This window comes from Pipra filicauda, unplaced genomic scaffold (genome assembly GCF_003945595.2).
Source record: "Pipra filicauda isolate LSUMZ 115617 unplaced genomic scaffold, ASM394559v2 scaffold243_size1161148_pilon, whole genome shotgun sequence".
NCBI lineage: Eukaryota > Metazoa > Chordata > Aves > Passeriformes > Pipridae > Pipra > Pipra filicauda.
In genome coordinates, this window is record NW_024104358.1 from 1,127,796 (window position 1) to 1,136,447 (window position 8,652).

The 8,652-nt window shown below is 40.9% G+C and overlaps 1 long non-coding RNA gene across 1 annotated transcript; it reads right to left on the reverse strand.

Annotated features, from left to right (window-relative positions):
- Positions 1-1,949: 1,949 nt before the first annotated feature.
- Positions 1,950-7,316, reverse strand: LOC120323364. Its single transcript, XR_005563732.1, has 3 exons — positions 7,202-7,316; positions 4,567-4,696; positions 1,950-3,769 (listed from the first exon to the last, which is right to left on the reverse strand). It is a non-coding gene; the product is annotated as an uncharacterized LOC120323364 (long non-coding RNA).
- Between the last annotated feature and the right edge of the window lie 1,336 nt (positions 7,317-8,652).

The following is an 8,652-nucleotide window of genomic DNA, read 5'->3' on the forward strand; positions in this document are numbered from 1 at the left end:
AGCTCTCTGTGTGGACACCCTTAGCATGCAGATACTGTTGTCTTCTCTAGTCCCCTTTCAAAGTGGATTCACACCATGTAATTCATCTGGATTTGTGATTTTTTCAGGTTTATATGCAACCTGTATCAGGTAGGACCAGACTGCTACCTTTTAGATGGATATAGTTCAGAGTAAGCCCCTTCACCCCTGTATGAGGACAACCTAACTGCTGCACTATAAATTTACATCCCAGCCTGCTTCATAGTCACTCCAACCTACAGCAAACAACCATGAGCATACGGAGTGCTGGAGAGCCTGGTACTGAGAAATGGCAATTTGATTTAGCCATTCCTGCCCTGGCCATTTTTGGCCTTGAATTTCTTCCTAACCTGATCTCTGTGACATCAGGAGGCCTTCTACAATGATTCAGATCCTTCAAGCACTTAGAAACCCTTAAGGTCTTCTAAAAAAACCATTTGTAAACCAGACAATTTGATAAGAAGGAGTTCACTGTTTCCAGAATCAACATTTCCAGTTAATGCCAGTACTCCAAAACAGAAAGAGACAGCACATATTTTACCGAAAGCTACGGAAACTGGAACTGGAACTGAAACAAGACGAGCTTTAGCCAGTAAGATTTTCTGGCTAACAGGTGTTTCTTTTTTGTCTCTGCTAATTTGCTTGCTACTCTGTAATTGAAGGTCACCGGTTAAGGAAAGCGGTCCTGTTAGCTCATGAGGAGCAGCTGCAATTTCACTGCTTTCAGTCTGACTTCATTGTGTATATTTGGGCAGTATTAACATGGCACCAATTTTCACTCCTTCTGCTTTTCCATATACACAAGGCTGTCAGGCCAGAAATGATGCCACACTCAGCCTTCAATGAATTTTGTATTGACATCTGAGGGTTTTTTGCTACATGCTCTGAATTCAAATCTCAGACACTGGGTTCATTCAACTGTGAATCAGCTATTGGTTTGTGCAGCTTGATGGACAGCCTGTATAATTTACATCCAAATGCTTTCACCACCTGGGGATTTCTAGGCTTTCCCCTTTCAACCAGTAAAGTATTTAAAGGCAGTTGTCATCTGTGAGAAGAAGCTGGCTTCTTGTCACAGGACCTTTGCTGCTTCTTGTGACAGTAAACATCTACAGTACAGCAGGGGCTTTCAATGCTGAAGAGTCTGAAACACAGGTGAGATAACAGACTGGAACCTCGAGTGTAGACTTTGCTGAGGTTGGGCAGAAGAACCACTATGAGAGAGTAGAGTCTTCTAAGAAAATCAACCAAAATAAGAATATTTGGTATAAAAGCAGTATCTTTCAGCTGCAAATTTTAAACAATCTGTATGACAGTTCTATTAGTTATATAGATAACATTACAAATACAGTAATTTCAGACACACAGCTTTTCTCCTTAGTTATACAAAGTTTCTGACCTTGCCTTCTGTCATATCACTACGATGCTCCTTCAAATTTCTCTAACATCCTTTCCTTTTCTCACCGCACTGAGCGAAAGCATCTTGTCCACACCTTTGAGAGTGATATGGTCCTTTCCCTTACTAATTATCTGCATGTTTCTTTTTATCCAGCTTCTGTTTCCTTTCCCATGCCATTGAGGACAGCCCCAGCTTGTCCATTTCCCCTCAACCATGTCTATGTCTTCATCAGCACTGTCCTCTGTTCATAGGTCACTCTTCTTGAATGAAGTTTGAAGACTCTTTACTTGCTAGTCTATCCACCCTCTCTGGGAGCAATGAGTGTCTGATGGGCAGGCCATAAGTGTATGTATTTTATGTGTAATATGTAGAATCATAGAGTCATAGAATATGATGAGTTGGAAGGGGTTCATCAGGATCATTAAGTCCAAATCCTGGCCCTACACAGGACATCCCAAGAATCATACCATGTGCCTGAGAGTATTGTCCAAATGCTTCTTGAACTCTATCAGGCTTGATGCTGTGACCACTTCCTTGGGGAGCCTCTTCCAGTGCCCAACCACAGCCTGGATGAAAACTTTTTCCTGATATCCAACCTAAACCTTCCCCGACACTATACACATTATAAAAATAGAATGTACTTCTCTGCTTTCTACTTGCTGTACTTTTAAAAACATTTTGAAATTTCGTAGGGAAGTATGCTACCTTTCTCAGACTTTGTGCAGCACTACCCACAAAAAACCCCATTTACAACTATACACAGAAATAACCACAATAAAGTAACAAAATCAGTAATGAACACCCCATGTTTTCTCCTCAAAATGGATATCAGAATTTATTCAGAATTCCTTGTACAATGTCAGCTCTGCATCTTCTGGCTTCTAAGGAAGTGAGTACAGTGGTGCAAGCCAAGAAAAAAAGGAGGAACCTTTGTGAAGTTATACTGAAGGAATACGCAATTTGTGGATGATGGCAAAAGTCACTGAGAAAGCTTGCCAAGGTCCTGCAGAAATAGCACATGCTCATGAACTAAATGCTCTGAAGCACTTTTTAGGTACTGTTGCTTGTGGCCAGACTTCAGACATAATAGAGCTTTTGTCCTTTTCTTGACAGAGAAGGTCGAAAACCAAAAACAGGAGGGGGAAGAAGATGGAAGGAATTTCAGCCTCCTCAGGAGATGCATTCTAGCTGGTGTGGACCATACTACATCCTCCCTGGATTCTACAGTGCATTCCTTTGTTTCCTCTGACCAGACATTTTCTTTTGTTTAGTCCATCAGTGCCCTCCAAAGTATGTTGTACGTCCTTGGCAATGTGGAATGCATTGTACAATCCTTGTCTCCCAGCAATGAAGTTTCCCTAGATTTAGCATTTTTATCACATGCTGCTCCTTACTCACTGTGTTAAAAGAACTATTAATTATTATTATTAATTTCTCTTATTCAGCACTGGGAAGTGAGCTAAATTAAGCTTTGGTGGAAGCCAAACTAACTGTCGACTTCATGCATATTTATTCTTCATCACCATGCACACAGCAGGGTGGCACCCTGAGAGAACAGCAAAGATTCCAGCGCTTCACCCAGCAGGGACCAGGGCTTTTAAAGAGATTTCCCAGTCAGTGATTATTGTCCACAAGGGAATGCTGTTGACTTAAAGATTTTGCATCTACCATACTGTGCCTCAGTTAGCACTGTGGGTTTGCTGTATTTCATGCAATGTGAGTTTTAAACATTGGACATTTGACTTCTCTGAGTGTATGTGTGTTTGCAAGATACACTTCTTCCCTGAATCTGTCTTTATTCACCTCTCTAAAAATGTATAAATTTCCATCTCAGCTTTATTCTAACTTGTCTGCTCACAGTGTTTGGGGGATTTTGCTTGTGAGGCTTACCCTCAACTTTCTAGCTTTTGCACTTCTTTCTTTTTAATGGAGATCTCCATACACTTCCATATTTCTAGAGATACAAGGATTTTTCTAGCCTGCTCTCAGAGTAGGCAATACAGCTTTGTACTGTGAGACAAGTTTGCACATTACCGTGCTCCTTTTCAATCAGGATGCAAAATATCACTAGGGCAAATATTACAGAAGGAGCCTAGAGTCAGTGGTGATGGGCCATGAACCAGGCTTGTTTTAGCGAACAAGAATTTAAAGGCTCCTCCCAAGCTATAGTAAGCAGCTGGTTTTTTTTAGCAGGAGTAAAGCAGAACTTTCTTGATAAAGCCATGTACTGCAGGTGATCATGCTCTCTTGATCTTTCCTGAATTTTTTCAGTAAATCTTCCTGCAGCTGTGAGTTCAACTCGAGGAGAGAGAAGAATGGTTCTTTGGCTTGGATGGCTTAGGACTAGAGAGTCTTGAAAAGTGGAAAATGAAAAGAGAGGAAATGAACATTCACCCTTTTAAAAAGGATTAACGCAGAAGAGATGATCATGCTTTTTCCTCTGTAAAAAATTGATTGCAAACAAGAATGAATAATAATGAACAATAAAAATAATTTCAAAGTGCCCTTTGAGTTAAAGAATTTAGTGCTGCTGCTTTAAATTGTTGATGCTGACTGCACAAGGAAAGCTAACAGTGTTCTAATTTGTTGTGAGAACTCTCTAAAACGTAAAAGCCTTTCTTATCAGACAAAGCCTTTCCCTCCTCTGCTTCTGCCATCTTTTTTTCATATTGCTATAAAAAGACCAGCAGTAAATGCCAATGAAAATGAAGGAAATGTGGAAATACACAGAAACTTCTGCTCTGCTTTTTTTTTCCCTTTGAGTTCTTTTAAATAATTTTGATCTGCATCCAGAGCAGTTTGTGGAGGCAGAAAACAGTGCATGTGGAACAGCAGGCAAGAATGTGGAGTGAATACTAATGCACTCCAACACCCTCCCCCAAGCTCTCTAAGCCTGAAAAATCCTTCTGCAGCATAACTAGCAGTTCCTGTAGAGCTTCCTTATATCCTCATGGAGGAAAGTCCTTTAGCATTTAATAGAAAATTATTATTTTTTCATACACCTTCTGAGCTGTTAGAACTTAATACAAAATTATATCCTTGCTATATAGTAGCTTAGAAAAAAACCCTCTGCAGGCTATCATGAATAAATTTCAAAATGTTTTTAAGAGAGATTTTTCAGGATAATAATACTTTTTTATAGGACCTACCTGAATACCTCTTGTTAAATAAAATGTGATGTCTTCACAACAGTAGAATCTTGAACCGTAAAATAGATTTTACAGATAAATTTACCAGGACAAATTTCAACTCTTTAGTGCAAGAGAAGAAAAAGGACACCTGTAAAAAACAGAAGAAAATGGAAAAAATAAAAAATCGACCTTTTTCCTGAAAAATAAAAAACAGTTCTGGGAGCCTAAACACTGAAATTATTTAAGCCTTTTTGGCACAAAATGCCACAAAAGGCCTTTTTTATCTTCTACTTTCAGAGGCCTAATTACAATCTGACATATAACTCAGAGATGCCAGCTGAAGTCAGTGAGGGACACAGGACAGGGTCTGGGGCTACTTTGGTATCAGGACTATTTTTTTTTCACTAAACCATTAATTTTGTGAAAGGGACCATGTGATGTCTGGTCTGCAATAGCAGAAGAGTGCAATCAGTGACATTCTCTTTTCTGCTTCCTCCACCTCACATTTCTCATAAATTAGGGGTTCATCTTTCCTCCTTTTCTGCCTATAAAATGACTTTACATGTTCCGAGTGGAAATACCCAGAGGGACAGATGTAAAATTTCAGCATAAGTGTGTATTGGAAGCCTCTCTTCCAGAGCCTCTCTTCCAAGCAAATCTGAGGACAAATCAGCTGCTGTTCCAGCTCACATGCACAGTTTGAAGTTGCAAAGAGATGAAAACCATCACAATTCCATAAAGATAGTAAATTTACTCTCTCTAAACCTCACATGGGTTGTTTGCAAAAATTTACTTCCCCTGGGCCATTTCTCTACAAAAGGACAGAGTGGCCCAGTGTAAGGCTCTTGAAAGACCTGACTTCAGTTCTCTGCTGAGGCATCACCTTACCCATGCGCTCCCAGCAAAGCATCTACACTGGTCTCCAAGTTATTTTGGCTCTGCAAGAAGAGATGGGATCTGACAATCTTGCAAAATGGAGCCTGTAATTTATTTTTTGCCATGTGTTTTTTATTCTGTTTGGGTAAAACCCCATAAAGTGGTATTGCTAACAGATTAATACCTCAAACTGGGATGCAGTTGGATTCTGCAGTAAGAAGAGCTATATGATTACCTTAGGTAGGTAACCAAGAAGTAGCGTTGACAGGCCTTGGCATTTAGCACGCGGACTGTGACATTGGAAAGATTTATTCAAAACTACTGCATCAATTAGAGTCTGTATTTTATTTCACTGCAATATGCTTCTTGGTGTTTTGATTTCTAGCTTATTTAGCAAAGTAAGCTCCCTGTTGAATACATCAGCTGACTATTAAAATGAGTGAAAATCCATGGCCTTCCACAACAGCACTGCACAGAAAAAAGCAAATTAAATTGAGACATAGATGAGAAGGGCGAAGGAGATTCATCAGCCACTCTGGCAACCGCAAAAGCCAGACAGTGATGGTTATCTCTCCATTTCCCTTCTCCCTGCCACCCGGTTGTAGGAGCTGACTCAACATGATGGGGAGAAGGCAGAACCCAGATCAAGGATCTCTTTAATGGAATCTCATTGCCCCACAGTGAAGACCTGTTTTTTTCCCTCCCATTATCTCTGTCTGTCTTCATGTAGCCTCATTACCTTTCCTTCATTTCACCCCTCCCTCCTCAACCCTACTTCTTCTTCTATCAAAAAAGGAGGAGGCACAAAGCTATGATGTTTCCTGCTGCTACTACCGTATGCACTTTCCTCGCATGTTGTGACATTTCTTTTGGGGCCTGTCTTGACTGTTTGCATTTATGGGCTGATTCCAATGGGATGAAGTTCAATAAAGCCAAGTGCCGGGTCCTGCACTTTGGCCACAACAACCCCCTGCAGCGCTACAGGCTGGGCACAGAGTATGGATTACTAATTGACAGGAAGCTCAACATGAGCCAACAGTGTGCCCAGGTGGCCAAGAAGGCCAATGGGATCTTGTCCTGTATCAAAAATAGCGTGGCCAGCATGATCCTTCCCCTGTACTCTGCGTTGGTGAGGCCACACCTTGAGTATTGTGTTCAGTTCTGGGCCCCTCAGTTCATATTGAGGTGCTGGATAGAGAAGAGCAACAAGGCTGGTAAGGGACTGGAGCATAAGTCCTATGCAGCCTGGAGAAGAGGAGGCTCAGAGGTGACCTCATCATAACTACCTGAAGGGAAGTTCTAGCCAGGTGGGGGTTGGTCTCTTCTCTCAGGCACTCAGCAATAGGACAAGTTAAGGCCGCCAGGGGAAATTTAAGTTGGATATCAGGAGAAAATTCTTTACAGAGAGAGTAATCAGGCATTGGAATGGGCTGCCCAGAGAGGTGGTGGATTCACCATCCCTGGAGATTTTTAAACGCAGATTGGACGTGGCACTGAGTGCCATGATCTAGTAAATGGACTGGATTTGGACCAAGGGTTGGACTCGATGATCTCGGAGGTCTTTTCCAACCCAATCGATTCTATGATTCTATGATTTCATACTTCCATGTTTTATATTACTCACAAAGTGGCTGTGACCTCTTGAATGTTTTCTGAATAAGTAAGATTTAGATATGGTAAAGCATAGGCAGTGGCACCACACCAATGAAGAGCAGAGTGGCAGGCACTATTTTAGAGATCAAATCAAAACTCAGGTGTGTGAGGGCTCCTCCCTCACCCTTTCTCTGCTCAAGCAAATGTCCCACCAGTGGCACTTGGAATTGCTGCATCTGTCTTCAGTTGGACTCTGGGGAGACAGAAAACAACAGAATAGTTAAGGGCTATAAATCTTGCTCAGCAGCTGAGGGCTAGTCGAGCATGAGCCAACCAAAACACAACTGGTATGCAAATACAACTGTAAGTCAATCACCTTATCCCCATAACTAGCAGACAGTCCAGGACTTGTTGAGCTCTACTGCATGGTAGGGTTCCATGCCAGGATCTCCCCTTGAGTGGGGAGACACCTCTCATAGTTACTCCTCGAGGCTAAGAGCATTCTTATCACATCAGATATTCAGTAGGTGAATTGGGAATAGGAGCACTGAAACTTGGAAGTCTTAGCAAAGCGATAAAAAGAATTGCTTGTACATATATGATCCTTTAGATATAAACTGTTGATAAAGTCTGGGCCTGAGCCTGAATACAGCTGCAGCTAAAACTCCTCTCTGAGAAGGAATTTAGAATGCAAGGGGGTCCTTTCTGAACCTCATGACTTGACAACAGGGTCTCCTGACATCCCTCTATGCAGTACATACCTTGCCAATGAATCTTGTTAAGCCACTCTCACATCTGCCATTGAACTTTGTTATCTCACTGTCCTATATCAATAAAACGTATTGTTGCTTTTCTCTTGCGAGTGAAGTGCATGACTCCAACCACAACAAGGTGAGGCTCGAACCATATAAGGGTCCCCCCATACTCCAGCTAGAGTTGTTACGGCAAGGCCTCGTTCCTGAGATGTGCAAGTACATGTCCAACTCCAAGCGTGCCAGTAGCCCACTACTTTGGATAGGATTACTCACACTATGAAGTACCTTCCTGAACTGGAGCTTCAGTATTGAGTCGAATAGCAGAGAAAAAAGCTTTTGAGACCCATTGAAAAAGTGCTAATTCAAACCCCATGTAAAATGTAGGCTAGTTTGAACAGCTACATTATTTCTCTAAAAAAATAGACAGTCATCTTGGCAAAGCTCACTTGTTATTGAATTCATTTTTATATGGCAAATTATGGGAAATTTAATAACACCTCACATTAATTTTTTTTATGGAAGCTATGTGAAAATATTTCAAGTTATTAAATGCTAACACCCTTAAGTAGTCTTCAAAACTTAACTAGAAAATCAACATTTTTCTTTATTTTGATCCTATTTAAAAATCACACATAGACACAGCTTCTTTCCCTATGAAAAAATGGGAAACCTTTTCAAGTAATGCACATCAATGAAAGAAAATGCAAGTAGATATAGATCAAATAACATCTATATGAAAGTAGATATAGATCAAATAACATTTTTGTTTCATTTACTGCCAACCCTTGTGGACGTCCTTTGCTTTCTCACATATTGCATGATTGCCTGGGGCAATCTTCATGAATCATTTACATTTGCCTACCATTGCATTTGGCCCAAT